This window comes from Pelobates fuscus, chromosome 2 (assembly GCF_036172605.1).
Source record: "Pelobates fuscus isolate aPelFus1 chromosome 2, aPelFus1.pri, whole genome shotgun sequence".
Lineage (NCBI taxonomy): Eukaryota > Metazoa > Chordata > Amphibia > Anura > Pelobatidae > Pelobates > Pelobates fuscus.
In genome coordinates this window covers 65,048,871-65,069,790 of record NC_086318.1, presented here as the reverse complement: position 1 = coordinate 65,069,790, position 20,920 = coordinate 65,048,871, and the positions used below count along the sequence as shown (strand labels likewise).

Below are 20,920 nucleotides of genomic sequence, written 5' to 3'. Positions count from 1 at the left end.
CACCCTGTAATGAAACGTCTCCAGGTTGGCATTCCTAGACTCGTAAAACAATCAGAAACAGTGAAGGATATAATGGGCCATAGTAGCTCTTGTTCCACAGTGAGATCTAGTTTTGATTTTAATCCCTTAGTTTCTGTCCAGGTGATAAGATTTGAAAATCTCCCCTTTTTGGATCATAACGAGAAGTCTCCAAGTCTGCATTTCTAGAGTCGTAAAACAATTAGAAATGGTGAAGGAAATGATGGGCCATAGTAGCTCTTGTCTGACAGTGGGGTTTAATTTAGATTGTATTCAGTTAGACTGTGTCCAGTAACATGTGATTAGCATTGAAAACCTACCCCTTTTGGATTGTTTCATTTCTCCTGGCCTGATGGTGAAAGAGATCATAGACCCTAGTTGCTTATGTTGGAAGGTGAGATTTAGCTCCACTGAACCATATAAAGTTGCATTCTTAAACAATGGCTTCATTGCTCTTATGGAAATAATATGACTTAATTCCTTATATTCTAAGGTAGCATTTTGTTAACATGTTCCCCTGCTAGGTTGTGTCCACTGGTTTATGGTTAGATTTGAAAATCTCCCTCTACTAAAATGTTTTGTAAGAATTCCTCAATCGTCTTACAACAATTAAATTGCTTGACACACTTTTCCAAAGAACTACACTCCTGTTTCTTCACCTTCTATGTTTTTCAAATATACAATCTGCTCTAATATATGGTGACTTTTATGATTCCCTAGGCCAAACGTAAGCACCTTCCTTCTTTTTTTATTTTTTTCAATAAAGGAGACATAAAACTACATATCTCGCCCAACGTGGGGCTCGAACCCACGACCCTGAGATTAAGAGTCTCATGCTCTACCGACTGAGCTAGCCGGGCTGATTCCTACATGCATTATGCTCTGACTTCGGATGCAAAGGGTGGATGGAGAGAGCTTGCAAAGCTCTCTATCTTGGTTTAACTATTTAATATAATATATAAATTTACCTTCTTAAACAAGAGAAAAATCAGATCACTTTACCCTATAGAACTCACCCTGTAATGAAAAGTCTTCAAGTCTGCATTCCGAGAGAGCTTTGCGGAAGCAAAGGGTGGACAGAGGGAAAGAGGGAACTCGCAAAGCTCTCTATCTTAATGTATGATATAAAATTTACCTTCTTAAACAAGAGAAAAATCATATCACTTTACCCTATAATATTCAAGCAATCCACCCTGTAATGAAACGTCTCCAGGTTGGCATTCCTAGACTCGTAAAACAATCAGAAACAGTGAAGGATATAATGGGGCATAGTAGCTCTTGTTCCACAGTGAGATCTAGTTTTGATTTTAATCCCTTAGTTTCTGTCCAGGTGATAAGATTTGAAAATCTCCCCTTTTTGGATCATAACGAGAAGTCTCCAAGTCTGCATTTCTAGAGTCGTAAAACAATTAGAAATGGTGAAGGAAATGATGGGCCATAGTAGCTCTTGTCTGACAGTGGGGTTTAATTTAGATTGTATTCAGTTAGACTGTGTCCAGTAACATGTGATTAGCATTGAAAACCTACCCCTTTTGGATTGTTTCATTTCTCCTGGCCTGATGGTGAAAGAGATCATAGACCCTAGTTGCTTATGTTGGAAGGTGAGATTTAGCTCCACTGAACCATATAAAGTTGCCTTCTTAAACAATGGCTTCATTGCTCTTATGGAAATAATATGACTTAATTCCTTATATTCTAAGGTAGCATTTTGTTAACATGTTCCCCTGCTATGTTGTGTCCACTGGTTTATGGTTAGATTTGAAAATCTCCCTCTACTAAAATGTTTTGTAAGAATTCCTCAATCGTCTTACAACAATTAAATTGCTTGACACACTTTTCCAAAGAACTACACTCCTGTTTCTTCACCTTCTATGTTTTTCAAATATACAATCTGCTCTAATATATGGTGACTTTTATGATTCCCTAGGCCAAACGTAAGCACCTTCCTTCTTTTTTTATTTTTTTCAATAAAGGAGACATAAAACTACATATCTCGCTCAACGTGGGGCTCGAACCCACGACCCTGAGATTAAGAGTCTCATGCTCTACCGACTGAGCTAGCCGGGCTGATTCCTACATGCATTATGCTCTGACTTCGGATGCAAAGGGTGGATGGAGAGAGCTTGCAAAGCTCTCTATCTTGGTTTAACTATTTAATATAATATATAAATTTACCTTCTTAAACAAGAGAAAAATCAGATCACTTTACCCTATAGAACTCACCCTGTAATGAAAAGTCTTCAAGTCTGCATTCCGAGAGAGCTTTGCGGAAGCAAAGGGTGGACAGAGGGAAAGAGGGAACTCGCAAAGCTCTCTATCTTAATGTATGATATAAAATTTACCTTCTTAAACAAGAGAAAAATCATATCACTTTACCCTATAAGATTGAAGCAATCCACCCTGTAATGAAACGTCTCCAGGTTGGCATTCCTAGACTCGTAATACAATCAGAAACAGTGAAGGATATAATGGGCCATAGTAGCTCTTGTTCCACAGTGAGATCTAGTTTTGATTTTAATCCCTTAGTTTCTGTCCAGGTGATAAGATTTGAAAATCTCCCCTTTGTGGATCATAACGAGAAGTCTCCAAGTCTGCATTTCTAGAGTCGTAAAACAATTAGAAATGGTGAAGGAAATGATGGGCCATAGTAGCTCTTGTCTGACAGTGGGGTTTAATTTAGATTGTATTCAGTTAGACTGTGTCCAGTAACATGTGATTAGCATTGAAAACCTACCCCTTTTGGATTGTTTCATTTCTCCTGGCCTGATGGTGAAAGAGATCATAGACCCTAGTTGCTTATGTTGGAAGGTGAGATTTAGCTCCACTGAACCATATAAAGTTGCCTTCTTAAACAATGGCTTCATTGCTCTTATGGAAATAATATGACTTAATTCCTTATATTCTAAGGTAGCATTTTGTTAACATGTTCCCCTGCTAGGTTGTGTCCACTGGTTTATGGTTAGATTTGAAAATCTCCCTCTACTAAAATGTTTTGTAAGAATTCCTCAATCGTCTTACAACAATTAAATTGCTTGACACACTTTTCCAAAGAACTACACTCCTGTTTCTTCACCTTCTATGTTTTTCAAATATACAATCTGCTCTAATATATGGTGACTTTTATGATTCCCTAGGCCAAACGTAAGCACCTTCCTTCTTTTTTTATTTTTTTCAATAAAGGAGACATAAAATTACATATCTCGCCCAACGTGGGGCTCGAACCCACGACCCTGAGATTAAGAGTCTCATGCTCTACCGACTGAGCTAGCCGGGCTGATTCCTACATGCATTATGCTCTGACTTCGGATGCAAAGGGTGGATGGAGAGAGCTTGCAAAGCTCTCTATCTTGGTTTAACTATTTAATATAATATATAAATTTACCTTCTTAAACAAGAGAAAAATCAGATCACTTTACCCTATAGAACTCACCCTGTAATGAAAAGTCTTCAAGTCTGCATTCCGAGAGAGCTTTGCGGAAGCAAAGGGTGGACAGAGGGAAAGAGGGAACTCGCAAAGCTCTCTATCTTAATGTATGATATAAAATTTACCTTCTTAAACAAGAGAAAAATCATATCACTTTACCCTATAAGATTCAAGCAATCCACCCTGTAATGAAACGTCTCCAGGTTGGCATTCCTAGACTCGTAATACAATCAGAAACAGTGAAGGATATAATGGGCCATAGTAGCTCTTGTTCCACAGTGAGATCTAGTTTTGATTTTAATCCCTTAGTTTCTGTCCAGGTGATAAGATTTGAAAATCTCCCCTTTGTGGATCATAACGAGAAGTCTCCAAGTCTGCATTTCTAGAGTCGTAAAACAATTAGAAATGGTGAAGGAAATGATGGGCCATAGTAGCTCTTGTCTGACAGTGGGGTTTAATTTAGATTGTATTCAGTTAGACTGTGTCCAGTAACATGTGATTAGCATTGAAAACCTACCCCTTTTGGATTGTTTCATTTCTCCTGGCCTGATGGTGAAAGAGATCATAGACCCTAGTTGCTTATGTTGGAAGGTGAGATTTAGCTCCACTGAACCATATAAAGTTGCCTTCTTAAACAATGGCTTCATTGCTCTTATGGAAATAATATGACTTAATTCCTTATATTCTAAGGTAGCATTTTGTTAACATGTTCCCCTGCTAGGTTGTGTCCACTGGTTTATGGTTAGATTTGAAAATCTCCCTCTACTAAAATGTTTTGTAAGAATTCCTCAATCGTCTTACAACAATTAAATTGCTTGACACACTTTTCCAAAGAACTACACTCCTGTTTCTTCACCTTCTATGTTTTTCAAATATACAATCTGCTCTAATATATGGTGACTTTTATGATTCCCTAGGCCAAACGTAAGCACCTTCCTTCTTTTTTTATTTTTTTCAATAAAGGAGACATAAAATTACATATCTCGCCCAACGTGGGGCTCGAACCCACGACCCTGAGATTAAGAGTCTCATGCTCTACCGACTGAGCTCGCCGGGCTGATTCCTACATGCATTATGCTCTGACTTCGGATGCAAAGGGTGGATGGAGAGAGCTTGCAAAGCTCTCTATCTTGGTTTAACTATTTAATATAATATATAAATTTACCTTCTTAAACAAGAGAAAAATCAGATCACTTTACCCTATAGAACTCACCCTGTAATGAAAAGTCTTCAAGTCTGCATTCCGAGAGAGCTTTGCGGAAGCAAAGGGTGGACAGAGGGAAAGAGGGAACTCGCAAAGCTCTCTATCTTAATGTATGATATAAAATTTACCTTCTTAAACAAGAGAAAAATCATATCACTTTACCCTATAAGATTCAATCAATCCACCCTGTAATGAAACGTCTCCAGGTTGGCATTCCTAGACTCGTAATACAATCAGAAACAGTGAAGGATATAATGGGCCATAGTAGCTCTTGTTCCACAGTGAGATCTAGTTTTGATTTTAATCCCTTAGTTTCTGTCCAGGTGATAAGATTTGAAAATCTCCCCTTTGTGGATCATAACGAGAAGTCTCCAAGTCTGCATTTCTAGAGTCGTAAAACAATTAGAAATGGTGAAGGAAATGATGGGCCATAGTAGCTCTTGTCTGACAGTGGGGTTTAATTTAGATTGTATTCAGTTAGACTGTGTCCAGTAACATGTGATTAGCATTGAAAACCTACCCCTTTTGGATTGTTTCATTTCTCCTGGCCTGATGGTGAAAGAGATCATAGACCCTAGTTGCTTATGTTGGAAGGTGAGATTTAGCTCCACTGAACCATATAAAGTTGCCTTCTTAAACAATGGCTTCATTGCTCTTATGGAAATAATATGACTTAATTCCTTATATTCTAAGGTAGCATTTTGTTAACATGTTCCCCTGCTAGGTTGTGTCCACTGGTTTATGGTTAGATTTGAAAATCTCCCTCTACTAAAATGTTTTGTAAGAATTCCTCAATCGTCTTACAACAATTAAATTGCTTGACACACTTTTCCAAAGAACTACACTCCTGTTTCTTCACCTTCTATGTTTTTCAAATATACAATCTGCTCTAATATATGGTGACTTTTATGATTCCCTAGGCCAAACGTAAGCACCTTCCTTCTTTTTTTATTTTTTTCAATAAAGGAGACATAAAACTACATATCTCGCTCAACGTGGGGCTCGAACCCACGACCCTGAGATTAAGAGTTTCATGCTCTACCGACTGAGCTAGCCGGGCTGATTCCTACATGCATTATGCTCTGACTTCGGATGCAAAGGGTGGATGGAGAGAGCTTGCAAAGCTCTCTATCTTGGTTTAACTATTTAATATAATATATAAATTTACCTTCTTAAACAAGAGAAAAATCAGATCACTTTACCCTATAGAACTCACCCTGTAATGAAAAGTCTTCAAGTCTGCATTTCGAGAGAGCTTTGCGGAAGCAAAGGGTGGACAGAGGGAAAGAGGGAACTCGCAAAGCTCTCTATCTTAATGTATGATATAAAATTTACCTTCTTAAACAAGAGAAAAATCATATCACTTTACCCTATAAGATTCAAGCAATCCACCCTGTAATGAAACGTCTCCAGGTTGGCATTCCTAGACTCGTAATACAATCAGAAACAGTGAAGGATATAATGGGCCATAGTAGCTCTTGTTCCACAGTGAGATCTAGTTTTGATTTTAATCCCTTAGTTTCTGTCCAGGTGATAAGATTTGAAAATCTCCCCTTTGTGGATCATAACGAGAAGTCTCCAAGTCTGCATTTCTAGAGTCGTAAAACAATTAGAAATGGTGAAGGAAATGATGGGCCATAGTAGCTCTTGTCTGACAGTGGGGTTTAATTTAGATTGTATTCAGTTAGACTGTGTCCAGTAACATGTGATTAGCATTGAAAACCTACCCCTTTTGGATTGTTTCATTTCTCCTGGCCTGATGGTGAAAGAGATCATAGACCCTAGTTGCTTATGTTGGAAGGTGAGATTTAGCTCCACTGAAACATATAAAGTTGCATTCTTAAACAATGGCTTCATTGCTCTTATGGAAATAATATGACTTAATTCCTTATATTCTAAGGTAGCATTTTGTTAACATGTTCCCCTGCTAGGTTGTGTCCACTGGTTTATGGTTAGATTTGAAAATCTCCCTCTACTAAAATGTTTTGTAAGAATTCCTCAATCGTCTTACAACAATTAAATTGCTTGACACACTTTTCCAAAGAACTACACTCCTGTTTCTTCACCTTCTATGTTTTTCAAATATACAATCTGCTCTAATATATGGTGACTTTTATGATTCCCTAGGCCAAACGTAAGCACCTTCCTTCTTTTTTTATTTTTTTCAATAAAGGAGACATAAAACTACATATCTCGCTCAACGTGGGGCTCGAACCCACGACCCTGAGATTAAGAGTCTCATGCTCTACCGACTGAGCTAGCCGGGCTGATTCCTACATGCATTATGCTCTGACTTCGGATGCAAAGGGTGGATGGAGAGAGCTTGCAAAGCTCTCTATCTTGGTTTAACTATTTAATATAATATATAAATTTACCTTCTTAAACAAGAGAAAAATCAGATCACTTTACCCTATAGAACTCACCCTGTAATGAAAAGTCTTCAAGTCTGCATTCCGAGAGAGCTTTGCGGAAGCAAAGGGTGGACAGAGGGAAAGAGGGAACTCGCAAAGCTCTCTATCTTAATGTATGATATAAAATTTACCTTCTTAAACAAGAGAAAAATCATATCACTTTACCCTATAAGATTCAAGCAATCCACCCTGTAATGAAACGTCTCCAGGTTGGCATTCCTAGACTCGTAATACAATCAGAAACAGTGAAGGATATAATGGGCCATAGTAGCTCTTGTTCCACAGTGAGATCTAGTTTTGATTTTAATCCCTTAGTTTCTGTCCAGGTGATAAGATTTGAAAATCTCCCCTTTGTGGATCATAACGAGAAGTCTCCAAGTCTGCATTTCTAGAGTCGTAAAACAATTAGAAATGGTGAAGGAAATGATGGGCCATAGTAGCTCTTGTCTGACAGTGGGGTTTAATTTAGATTGTATTCAGTTAGACTGTGTCCAGTAACATGTGATTAGCATTGAAAACCTACCCCTTTTGGATTGTTTCATTTCTCCTGGCCTGATGGTGAAAGAGATCATAGACCCTAGTTGCTTATGTTGGAAGGTGAGATTTAGCTCCACTGAACCATATAAAGTTGCCTTCTTAAACAATGGCTTCATTGCTCTTATGGAAATAATATGACTTAATTCCTTATATTCTAAGGTAGCATTTTGTTAACATGTTCCCCTGCTAGGTTGTGTCCACTGGTTTATGGTTAGATTTGAAAATCTCCCTCTACTAAAATGTTTTGTAAGAATTCCTCAATCGTCTTACAACAATTAAATTGCTTGACACACTTTTCCAAAGAACTACACTCCTGTTTCTTCACCTTCTATGTTTTTCAAATATACAATCTGCTCTAATATATGGTGACTTTTATGATTCCCTAGTCCAAACGTAAGCACCTTCCTTCTTTTTTTATTTTTTTCAATAAAGGAGACATAAAATTACATATCTCGCCCAACGTGGGGCTCGAACCCACGACCCTGAGATTAAGAGTCTCATGCTCTACCGACTGAGCTCGCCGGGCTGATTCCTACATGCATTATGCTCTGACTTCGGATGCAAAGGGTGGATGGAGAGAGCTTGCAAAGCTCTCTATCTTGGTTTAACTATTTAATATAATATATAAATTTACCTTCTTAAACAAGAGAAAAATCAGATCACTTTACCCTATAGAACTCACCCTGTAATGAAAAGTCTTCAAGTCTGCATTCCGAGAGAGCTTTGCGGAAGCAAAGGGTGGACAGAGGGAAAGAGGGAACTCGCAAAGCTCTCTATCTTAATGTATGATATAAAATTTACCTTCTTAAACAAGAGAAAAATCATATCACTTTACCCTATAAGATTCAAGCAATCCACCCTGTAATGAAACGTCTCCAGGTTGGCATTCCTAGACTCGTAAAACAATCAGAAACAGTGAAGGATATAATGGGCCATAGTAGCTCTTGTTCCACAGTGAGATCTAGTTTTGATTTTAATCCCTTAGTTTCTGTCCAGGTGATAAGATTTGAAAATCTCCCCTTTTTGGATCATAACGAGAAGTCTCCAAGTCTGCATTTCTAGAGTCGTAAAACAATTAGAAATGGTGAAGGAAATGATGGGCCATAGTAGCTCTTGTCTGACAGTGGGGTTTAATTTAGATTGTATTCAGTTAGACTGTGTCCAGTAACATGTGATTAGCATTGAAAACCTACCCCTTTTGGATTGTTTCATTTCTCCTGGCCTGATGGTGAAAGAGATCATAGACCCTAGTTGCTTATGTTGGAAGGTGAGATTTAGCTCCACTGAACCATATAAAGTTGCCTTCTTAAACAATGGCTTCATTGCTCTTATGGAAATAATATGACTTAATTCCTTATATTCTAAGGTAGCAATTTGTTAACACATCTCGCCCAACGTGGGGCTCGAACCCACGACCCTGAGATTAAGAGTATAATTCACCCTGTAATGAAAAGTCTTCAAGTCTGCATTCCGAGAGAGCTTTGCGGAAGCAAAGGGTGGACAGAGGGAAAGAGGGAACTCGCAAAGCTCTCTATCTTAATGTATGATATAAAATTTACCTTCTTAAACAAGAGAAAAATCATATCACTTTACCCTATAAGATTCAAGCAATCCAACCTGTAATGAAACGTCTCAGGTTGGCATTCCTAGACTCGTAAAACAATCAGAAACAGTGAAGGATATAATGGGCCATAGTAGCTCTTGTTCCACAGTGAGATCTAGTTTTGATTTTAATCCCTTAGTTTCTGTCCAGGTGATAAGATTTGAAAAACTCCCCTTTTTGGATCATAACGAGAAGTCTCCAAGTCTGCATTTCTAGAGTCGTAAAACAATTAGAAATGGTGAAGGAAATGATGGGCCATAGTAGCTCTTGTCTGACAGTGGGGTTTAATTTAGATTGTATTCAGTTAGACTGTGTCCAGTAACATGTGATTAGCATTGAAAACCTACCCCTTTTGGATTGTTTAATTTCTCCTGGCCTGATGGTGAAAGAGATCATAGACCCTAGTTGCTTATGTTGGAAGGTGAGATTTAGCTCCACTGAAACATATAAAGTTGCATTCTTAAACAATGGCTTCATTGCTCTTATGGAAATAATATGACTTAATTCCTTATATTCTAAGGTAGCATTTTGTTAACATGTTCCCCTGCTAGGTTGTGTCCACTGATTTATGGTTAGATTTGAAAATCTCCCTCTACTAAAATGTTTTGTAAGAATTCCTCAATCGTCTTACAACAATTAAATTGCTTGACACACTTTTCCAAAGAACTACACTCCTGTTTCTTCACCTTCTATGTTTTTCAAATATACAATCTGCTCTTATATATGGTGACTTTTATGATTCCCTAGGCCAAACGTAAGAACCTTCCTTCTTTTTTTATTTTTTTCAATAAAGGAGACATAAAATTACATATCTCGCCCAACGTGGGGCTCGAACCCACGACCCTGAGATTAAGAGTCTCATGCTCTACCGACTGAGCTAGCCGGGCTGATTCCTACATGTATTATGCTCTGACTTCGGATGCAAAGGGTGGATGGAGAGAGCTTGCAAAGCTCTCTATCTTGGTTTAACTATTTAATATAATATATAAATTTACCTTCTTAAACAAGAGAAAAATCAGATCACTTTACCCTATAGAACTCACCCTGTAATGAAAAGTCTTCAAGTCTGCATTCCGAGAGAGCTTTGCGGAAGCAAAGGGTGGACAGAGGGAAAGAGGGAACTCGCAAAGCTCTCTATCTTAATGTATGATATAAAATTTACCTTCTTAAACAAGAGAAAAATCATATCACTTTACCCTATAAGATTCAAGCAATCCACCCTGTAATGAAACGTCTCCAGGTTGGCATTCCTAGACTCGTAAAACAATCAGAAACAGTGAAGGATATAATGGGCCATAGTAGCTCTTGTTCCACAGTGAGATCTAGTTTTGATTTTAATCCCTTAGTTTCTGTCCAGGTGATAAGATTTGAAAATCTCCCCTTTTTGGATCATAACGAGAAGTCTCCAAGTCTGCATTTCTAGAGTCGTAAAACAATTAGAAATGGTGAAGGAAATGATGGGCCATAGTAGCTCTTGTCTGACAGTGGGGTTTAATTTAGATTGTATTCAGTTAGACTGTGTCCAGTAACATGTGATTAGCATTGAAAACCTACCCCTTTTGGATTGTTTAATTTCTCCTGGCCTGATGGTGAAAGAAATCATAGACCCTAGTTGCTTATGTTGGAAGGTGAGATTTAGCTCCACTGAACCATATAAAGTTGCCTTCTTAAACAATGGCTTCATTGCTCTTATGGAAATAATATGACTTAATTCCTTATATTCTAAGGTAGCAATTTGTTAACACATCTCGCCCAACTTGGGGCTCGAACCCACGACCCTGAGATTAAGAGTATAATTCACCCTGTAATGAAAAGTCTTCAAGTCTGCATTCCGAGAGAGCTTTGCGGAAGCAAAGGGTGGACAGAGGGAAAGAGGGAACTCGCAAAGCTCTCTATCTTAATGTATGTTATAAAATTTACCTTCTTAAACAAGAGAAAAATCATATCACTTTACCCTATAAGATTCAAGCAATCCACCCTGTAATGAAACGTCTCCAGGTTGGCATTCCTAGACTCGTAAAACAATCAGAAACAGTGAAGGATATAATGGGCCATAGTAGCTCTTGTTCCACAGTGAGATCTAGTTTTGATTTTAATCCCTTAGTTTCTGTCCAGGTGATAAGATTTGAAAATCTCCCCTTTTTGGATCATAACGAGAAGTCTCCAAGTCTGCATTTCTAGAGTCGTAAAACAATTAGAAATGGTGAAGGAAATGATGGGCCATAGTAGCTCTTGTCTGACAGTGGGGTTTAATTTAGATTGTATTCAGTTAGACTGTGTCCAGTAACATGTGATTAGCATTGAAAACCTACCCCTTTTGGATTGTTTCATTTCTCCTGGCCTGATGGTGAAAGAGATCATAGACCCTAGTTGCTTATGTTGGAAGGTGAGATTTAGCTCCACTGAACCATATAAAATTGCCTTCTTAAACAATGGCTTCATTGCTCTTATGGAAATAATATGACTTAATTCCTTATATTCTAAGGTAGCATTTTGTTAACATGTTCCCCTGCTAGGTTGTGTCCACTGGTTTATGGTTAGATTTGAAAATCTCCCTCTACTAAAATGTTTTGTAAGAATTCCTCAATCGTCTTACAACAATTAAATTGCTTGACACACTTTTCCAAAGAACTACACTCCTGTTTCTTCACCTTCTATGTTTTTCAAATATACAATCTGCTCTAATATATGGTGACTTTTATGATTCCCTAGGCCAAACGTAAGCACCTTCCTTCTTTTTTTATTTTTTTCAATAAAGGAGACATAAAATTACATATCTCGCCCAACGTGGGGCTCGAACCCACGACCCTGAGATTAAGAGTCTCATGCTCTACCGACTGAGCTAGCCGGGCTGATTCCTACATGCATTATGCTCTGACTTCGGATGCAAAGGGTGGATGGAGAGAGCTTGCAAAGCTCTCTATCTTGGTTTAACTATTTAATATAATATATAAATTTACCTTCTTAAACAAGAGAAAAATCAGATCACTTTACCCTATAGAACTCACCCTGTAATGAAAAGTCTTCAAGTCTGCATTTCGAGAGAGCTTTGCGGAAGCAAAGGGTGGACAGAGGGAAAGAGGGAACTCGCAAAGCTCTCTATCTTAATGTATGATATAAAATTTACCTTCTTAAACAAGAGAAAAATCATATCACTTTACCCTATAAGATTCAAGCAATCCACCCTGTAATGAAACGTCTCCAGGTTGGCATTCCTAGACTCGTAATACAATCAGAAACAGTGAAGGATATAATGGGCCATAGTAGCTCTTGTTCCACAGTGAGATCTAGTTTTGATTTTAATCCCTTAGTTTCTGTCCAGGTGATAAGATTTGAAAATCTCCCCTTTGTGGATCATAACGAGAAGTCTCCAAGTCTGCATTTCTAGAGTCGTAAAACAATTAGAAATGGTGAAGGAAATGATGGGCCATAGTAGCTCTTGTCTGACAGTGGGGTTTAATTTAGATTGTATTCAGTTAGACTGTGTCCAGTAACATGTGATTAGCATTGAAAACCTACCCCTTTTGGATTGTTTCATTTCTCCTGGCCTGATGGTGAAAGAGATCATAGACCCTAGTTGCTTATGTTGGAAGGTGAGATTTAGCTCCACTGAAACATATAAAGTTGCATTCTTAAACAATGGCTTCATTGCTCTTATGGAAATAATATGACTTAATTCCTTATATTCTAAGGTAGCATTTTGTTAACATGTTCCCCTGCTAGGTTGTGTCCACTGGTTTATGGTTAGATTTGAAAATCTCCCTCTACTAAAATGTTTTGTAAGAATTCCTCAATCGTCTTACAACAATTAAATTGCTTGACACACTTTTCCAAAGAACTACATTCCTGTTTCTTCACCTTCTATGTTTTTCAAATATACAATCTGCTCTAATATATGGTGACTTTTATGATTCCCTAGGCCAAACGTAAGCACCTTCCTTCTTTTTTTATTTTTTTCAATAAAGGAGACATAAAATTACATATCTCGCCCAACGTGGGGCTCGAACCCACGACCCTGAGATTAAGAGTCTCATGCTCTACCGACTGAGCTAGCTGGGCTGATTCCTACAAGCATTATGCTCTGACTTCGGATGCAAAGGGTGGATGGAGAGAGCTTGCAAAGCTCTCTATCTTGGTTTAACTATTTAATATAATATATAAATTTACCTTCTTAAACAAGAGAAAAATCAGATCACTTTACCCTATAGAACTCACCCTGTAATGAAAAGTCTTCAAGTCTGCATTCCGAGAGAGCTTTGCGGAAGCAAAGGGTGGACAGAGGGAAAGAGGGAACTCGCAAAGCTCTCTATCTTAATGTATGATATAAAATTTACCTTCTTAAACAAGAGAAAAATCATATCACTTTACCCTATAAGATTCAAGCAATCCACCCTGTAATGAAACGTCTCCAGGTTGGCATTCCTAGACTCGTAAAACAATCAGAAACAGTGAAGGATATAATGGGCCATAGTAGCTCTTGTTCCACAGTGAGATCTAGTTTTGATTTTAATCCCTTAGTTTCTGTCCAGGTGATAAGATTTGAAAATCTCCCCTTTTTAGATCATAACGAGAAGTCTCCAAGTCTGCATTTCTAGAGTCGTAAAACAATTAGAAATGGTGAAGGAAATGATGGGCCATAGTAGCTCTTGTCTGACAGTGGGGTTTAATTTAGATTGTATTCAGTTAGACTGTGTCCAGTAACATGTGATTAGCATTGAAAACCTACCCCTTTTGGATTGTTTCATTTCTCCTGGCCTGATGGTGAAAGAGATCATAGACCCTAGTTGCTTATGTTGGAAGGTGAGATTTAGCTCCACTGAACCATATAAAGTTGCCTTCTTAAACAATGGCTTCATTGCTCTTATGGAAATAATATGACTTAATTCCTTATATTCTAAGGTAGCATTTTGTTAACATGTTCCCCTGCTAGGTTGTGTCCACTGGTTTATGGTTAGATTTGAAAATCTCCCTCTACTAAAATGTTTTGTAAGAATTCCTCAATCGTCTTACAACAATTAAATTGCTTGACACACTTTTCCAAAGAACTACACTCCTGTTTCTTCACCTTCTATGTTTTTCAAATATACAATCTGCTCTAATATATGGTGACTTTTATGATTCCCTAGGCCAAACGTAAGCACCTTCCTTCTTTTTTTATTTTTTTCAATAAAGGAGACATAAAATTACATATCTCGCCCAACGTGGGGCTCGAACCCACGACCCTGAGATTAAGAGTCTCATGCTCTACCGACTGAGCTAGCCGGGCTGATTCCTACATGCATTATGCTCTGACTTCGGATGCAAAGGGTGGATGGAGAGAGCTTGCAAAGCTCTCTATCTTGGTTTAACTATTTAATATAATATATAAATTTACCTTCTTAAACAAGAGAAAAATCAGATCACTTTACCCTATAGAACTCACCCTGTAATGAAAAGTCTTCAAGTCTGCATTCCGAGAGAGCTTTGCGGAAGCAAAGGGTGGACAGAGGGAAAGAGGGAACTCGCAAAGCTCTCTATCTTAATGTATGATATAAAATTTACCTTCTTAAACAAGAGAAAAATCATATCACTTTACCCTATAAGATTCAAGCAATCCACCCTGTAATGAAACGTCTCCAGGTTGGCATTCCTAGACTCGTAAAACAATCAGAAACAGTGAAGGATATAATGGGCCATAGTAGCTCTTGTTCCACAGTGAGATCTAGTTTTGATTTTAATCCCTTAGTTTCTGTCCAGGTGATAAGATTTGAAAATCTCCCCTTTTTGGATCATAACGAGAAGTCTCCAAGTCTGCATTTCTAGAGTCGTAAAACAATTAGAAATGGTGAAGGAAATGATGGGCCATAGTAGCTCTTGTCTGACAGTGGGGTTTAATTTAGATTGTATTCAGTTAGACTGTGTCCAGTAACATGTGATTAGCATTGAAAACCTACCCCTTTTGGATTGTTTCATTTCTCCTGGCCTGATGGTGAAAGAGATCATAGACCCTAGTTGCTTATGTTGGAAGGTGAGATTTAGCTCCACTGAACCATATAAAGTTGCATTCTTAAACAATGGCTTCATTGCTCTTATGGAAATAATATGACTTAATTCCTTATATTCTAAGGTAGCATTTTGTTAACATGTTCCCCTGCTAGGTTGTGTCCACTGGTTTATGGTTAGATTTGAAAATCTCCCTCTACTAAAATGTTTTGTAAGAATTCCTCAATCGTCTTACAACAATTAAATTGCTTGACACACTTTTCCAAAGAACTACACTCCTGTTTCTTCACCTTCTATGTTTTTCAAATATACAATCTGCTCTAATATATGGTGACTTTTATGATTCCCTAGGCCAAACGTAAGCACCTTCCTTCTTTTTTTATTTTTTTCAATAAAGGAGACATAAAACTACATATCTCGCCCAACGTGGGGCTCGAACCCACGACCCTGAGATTAAGAGTCTCATGCTCTACCGACTGAGCTAGCCGGGCTGATTCCTACATGCATTATGCTCTGACTTCGGATGCAAAGGGTGGATGGAGAGAGCTTGCAAAGCTCTCTATCTTGGTTTAACTATTTAATATAATATATAAATTTACCTTCTTAAACAAGAGAAAAATCAGATCACTTTACCCTATAGAACTCACCCTGTAATGAAAAGTCTTCAAGTCTGCATTCCGAGAGAGCTTTGCGGAAGCAAAGGGTGGACAGAGGGAAAGAGGGAACTCGCAAAGCTCTCTATCTTAATGTATGATATAAAATTTACCTTCTTAAACAAGAGAAAAATCATATCACTTTACCCTATAATATTCAAGCAATCCACCCTGTAATGAAACGTCTCCAGGTTGGCATTCCTAGACTCGTAAAACAATCAGAAACAGTGAAGGATATAATGGGGCATAGTAGCTCTTGTTCCACAGTGAGATCTAGTTTTGATTTTAATCCCTTAGTTTCTGTCCAGGTGATAAGATTTGAAAATCTCCCCTTTTTGGATCATAACGAGAAGTCTCCAAGTCTGCATTTCTAGAGTCGTAAAACAATTAGAAATGGTGAAGGAAATGATGGGCCATAGTAGCTCTTGTCTGACAGTGGGGTTTAATTTAGATTGTATTCAGTTAGACTGTGTCCAGTAACATGTGATTAGCATTGAAAACCTACCCCTTTTGGATTGTTTCATTTCTCCTGGCCTGATGGTGAAAGAGATCATAGACCCTAGTTGCTTATGTTGGAAGGTGAGATTTAGCTCCACTGAACCATATAAAGTTGCCTTCTTAAACAATGGCTTCATTGCTCTTATGGAAATAATATGACTTAATTCCTTATATTCTAAGGTAGCATTTTGTTAACATGTTCCCCTGCTATGTTGTGTCCACTGGTTTATGGTTAGATTTGAAAATCTCCCTCTACTAAAATGTTTTGTAAGAATTCCTCAATCGTCTTACAACAATTAAATTGCTTGACACACTTTTCCAAAGAACTACACTCCTGTTTCTTCACCTTCTATGTTTTTCAAATATACAATCTGCTCTAATATATGGTGACTTTTATGATTCCCTAGGCCAAACGTAAGCACCTTCCTTCTTTTTTTATTTTTTTCAATAAAGGAGACATAAAACTACATATCTCGCTCAACGTGGGGCTCGAACCCACGACCCTGAGATTAAGAGTCTCATGCTCTACCGACTGAGCTAGCCGGGCTGATTCCTACATGCATTATGCTCTGACTTCGGATGCAAAGGGTGGATGGAGAGAGCTTGCAAAGCTCTCTATCTTGGTTTAACTATTTAATATAATATATAAATTTACCTTCTTAAACAAGAGAAAAATCAGATCACTTTACCCTATAGAACTCACCCTGTAATGAAAAGTCTTCAAGTCTGCATTCCGAGAGAGCTTTGCGGAAGCAAAGGGTGGACAGAGGGAAAGAGGGAACTCGCAAAGCTCTCTATCTTAATGTATGATATAAAATTTACCTTCTTAAACAAGAGAAAAATCATATCACTTTACCCTATAAGATTCAAGCAATCCACCCTGTAATGAAACGTCTCCAGGTTGGCATTCCTAGACTCGTAATACAATCAGAAACAGTGAAGGATATAATGGGCCATAGTAGCTCTTGTTCCACAGTGAGATCTAGTTTTGATTTTAATCCCTTAGTTTCTGTCCAGGTGATAAGATTTGAAAATCTCCCCTTTGTGGATCATAACGAGAAGTCTCCAAGTCTGCATTTCTAGAGTCGTAAAACAATTAGAAATGGTGAAGGAAATGATGGGCCATAGTAGCTCTTGTCTGACAGTGGGGTTTAATTTAGATTGTATTCAGTTAGACTGTGTCCAGTAACATGTGATTAGCATTGAAAACCTACCCCTTTTGGATTGTTTCATTTCTCCTGGCCTGATGGTGAAAGAGATCATAGACCCTAGTTGCTTATGTTGGAAGGTGAGATTTAGCTCCACTGAACCATATAAAGTTGCCTTCTTAAACAATGGCTTCATTGCTCTTATGGAAATAATATGACTTAATTCCTTATATTCTAAGGTAGCATTTTGTTAACATGTTCCCCTGCTAGGTTGTGTCCACTGGTTTATGGTTAGATTTGAAAATCTCCCTCTACTAAAATGTTTTGTAAGAATTCCTCAATCGTCTTACAACAATTAAATTGCTTGACACACTTTTCCAAAGAACTACACTCCTGTTTCTTCACCTTCTATGTTTTTCAAATATACAATCTGCTCTAATATATGGTGACTTTTATGATTCCCTAGGCCAAACGTAAGCACCTTCCTTCTTTTTTTATTTTTTTCAATAAAGGAGACATAAAATTACATATCTCGCCCAACGTGGGGCTCGAACCCACGACCCTGAGATTAAGAGTCTCATGCTCTACCGACTGAGCTCGCCGGGCTGATTCCTACATGCATTATGCTCTGACTTCGGATGCAAAGGGTGGATGGAGAGAGCTTGCAAAGCTCTCTATCTTGGTTTAACTATTTAATATAATATATAAATTTACCTTCTTAAACAAGAGAAAAATCAGATCACTTTACCCTATAGAACTCACCCTGTAATGAAAAGTCTTCAAGTCTGCATTCCGAGAGAGCTTTGCGGAAGCAAAGGGTGGACAGAGGGAAAGAGGGAACTCGCAAAGCTCTCTATCTTAATGTATGATATAAAATTTACCTTCTTAAACAAGAGAAAAATCATATCACTTTACCCTATAAGATTCAATCAATCCACCCTGTAATGAAACGTCTCCAGGTTGGCATTCCTAGACTCGTAATACAATCAGAAACAGTGAAGGATATAATGGGCCATAGTAGCTCTTGTTCCACAGTGAGATCTAGTTTTGATTTTAATCCCTTAGTTTCTGTCCAGGTGATAAGATTTGAAAATCTCCCCTTTGTGGATCATAACGAGAAGTCTCCAAGTCTGCATTTCTAGAGTCGTAAAACAATTAGAAATGGTGAAGGAAATGATGGGCCATAGTAGCTCTTGTCTGACAGTGGGGTTTAATTTAGATTGTATTCAGTTAGACTGTGTCCAGTAACATGTGATTAGCATTGAAAACCTACCCCTTTTGGATTGTTTCATTTCTCCTGGCCTGATGGTGAAAGAGATCATAGACCCTAGTTGCTTATGTTGGAAGGTGAGATTTAGCTCCACTGAACCATATAAAGTTGCCTTCTTAAACAATGGCTTCATTGCTCTTATGGAAATAATATGACTTAATTCCTTATATTCTAAGGTAGCATTTTGTTAACATGTTCCCCTGCTAGGTTGTGTCCACTGGTTTATGGTTAGATTTGAAAATCTCCCTCTACTAAAATGTTTTGTAAGAATTCCTCAATCGTCTTACAACAATTAAATTGCTTGACACACTTTTCCAAAGAACTACACTCCTGTTTCTTCACCTTCTATGTTTTTCAAATATACAATCTGCTCTAATATATGGTGACTTTTATGATTCCCTAGGCCAAACGTAAGCACCTTCCTTCTTTTTTTATTTTTTTCAATAAAGGAGACATAAAACTACATATCTCGCTCAACGTGGGGCTCGAACCCACGACCCTGAGATTAAGAGTTTCATGCTCTACCGACTGAGCTAGCCGGGCTGATTCCTACATGCATTATGCTCTGACTTCGGATGCAAAGGGTGGATGGAGAGAGCTTGCAAAGCTCTCTATCTTGGTTTAACTATTTAATATAATATATAAATTTACCTTCTTAAACAAGAGAAAAATCAGATCACTTTACCCTATAGAACTCACCCTGTAATGAAAAGTCTTCAAGTCTGCATTTCGAGAGAGCTTTGCGGAAGCAAAGGGTGGACAGAGGGAAAGAGGGAACTCGCAAAGCTCTCTATCTTAATGTATGATATAAAATTTACCTTCTTAAACAAGAGAAAAATCATATCACTTTACCCTATAAGATTCAAGCAATCCACCCTGTAATGAAACGTCTCCAGGTTGGCATTCCTAGACTCGTAATACAATCAGAAACAGTGAAGGATATAATGGGCCATAGTAGCTCTTGTTCCACAGTGAGATCTAGTTTTGATTTTAATCCCTTAGTTTCTGTCCAGGTGATAAGATTTGAAAATCTCCCCTTTGTGGATCATAACGAGAAGTCTCCAAGTCTGCATTTCTAGAGTCGTAAAACAATTAGAAATGGTGAAGGAAATGATGGGCCATAGTAGCTCTTGTCTGACAGTGGGGTTTAATTTAGATTGTATTCAGTTAGACTGTGTCCAGTAACATGTGATTAGCATTGAAAACCTACCCCTTTTGGATTGTTTCATTTCTCCTGGCCTGATGGTGAAAGAGATCATAGACCCTAGTTGCTTATGTTGGAAGGTGAGATTTAGCTCCACTGAAACATATAAAGTTGCATTCTTAAACAATGGCTTCATTGCTCTTATGGAAATAATATGACTTAATTCCTTATATTCTAAGGTAGCATTTTGTTAACATGTTCCCCTGCTAGGTTGTGTCCACTGGTTTATGGTTAGATTTGAAAATCTCCCTCTACTAAAATGTTTTGTAAGAATTCCTCAATCGTCTTACAACAATTAAATTGCTTGACACACTTTTCCAAAGAACTACACTCCTGTTTCTTCACCTTCTATGTTTTTCAAATATACAATCTGCTCTAATATATGGTGACTTTTATGATTCCCTAGGCCAAACGTAAGCACCTTCCTTCTTTTTTTATTTTTTTCAATAAAGGAGACATAAAACTACATATCTCGCTCAACGTGGGGCTCGAACCCACGACCCTGAGATTAAGAGTCTCATGCTCTACCGACTGAGCTAGCCGGGCTGATTCCTACATGCATTATGCTCTGACTTCGGATGCAAAGGGTGGATGGAGAGAGCTTGCAAAGCTCTCTATCTTGGTTTAACTATTTAATATAATATATAAATTTACCTTCTTAAACAAGAGAAAAATCAGATCACTTTACCCTATAGAACTCACCCTGTAATGAAAAGTCTTCAAGTCTGCATTCCGAGAGAGCTTTGCGGAAGCAAAGGGTGGACAGAGGGAAAGAGGGAACTCGCAAAGCTCTCTATCTTAATGTATGATATAAAATTTACCTTCTTAAACAAGAGAAAAATCATATCACTTTACCCTATAAGATTCAAGCAATCCACCCTGTAATGAAACGTCTCCAGGTTGGCATTCCTAGACTCGTAATACAATCAGAAACAGTGAAGGATATAATGGGCCATAGTAGCTCTTGT

General features: G+C 38.0%; 7 non-coding genes across 7 annotated transcripts; all 7 read right to left on the bottom strand.

Annotated features, from left to right (window-relative positions):
- Positions 1-805: 805 nt before the first annotated feature.
- On the bottom strand, positions 806-878 carry TRNAK-CUU (transfer RNA lysine (anticodon CUU)). Its single transcript has one exon. It is a non-coding gene; the product is annotated as a tRNA-Lys (tRNA).
- A 2,341-nt stretch (positions 879-3,219) lies between these two features.
- Positions 3,220-3,292, bottom strand: TRNAK-CUU (transfer RNA lysine (anticodon CUU)). The gene has a single exon. It is a non-coding gene; the product is annotated as a tRNA-Lys (tRNA).
- Positions 3,293-10,011: 6,719 nt separating this feature from the next.
- On the bottom strand, positions 10,012-10,084 carry TRNAK-CUU (transfer RNA lysine (anticodon CUU)). Its single transcript has one exon. It is a non-coding gene; the product is annotated as a tRNA-Lys (tRNA).
- A 1,892-nt stretch (positions 10,085-11,976) lies between these two features.
- Positions 11,977-12,049, bottom strand: TRNAK-CUU (transfer RNA lysine (anticodon CUU)). Its single transcript has one exon. It is a non-coding gene; the product is annotated as a tRNA-Lys (tRNA).
- Positions 12,050-13,183: 1,134 nt separating this feature from the next.
- Positions 13,184-13,256, bottom strand: TRNAK-CUU (transfer RNA lysine (anticodon CUU)). The gene has a single exon. It is a non-coding gene; the product is annotated as a tRNA-Lys (tRNA).
- A 1,134-nt stretch (positions 13,257-14,390) lies between these two features.
- TRNAK-CUU (transfer RNA lysine (anticodon CUU)) lies at positions 14,391-14,463 on the bottom strand. The gene has a single exon. It is a non-coding gene; the product is annotated as a tRNA-Lys (tRNA).
- A 1,134-nt stretch (positions 14,464-15,597) lies between these two features.
- On the bottom strand, positions 15,598-15,670 carry TRNAK-CUU (transfer RNA lysine (anticodon CUU)). Its single transcript has one exon. It is a non-coding gene; the product is annotated as a tRNA-Lys (tRNA).
- Positions 15,671-20,920: the final 5,250 nt, after the last annotated feature.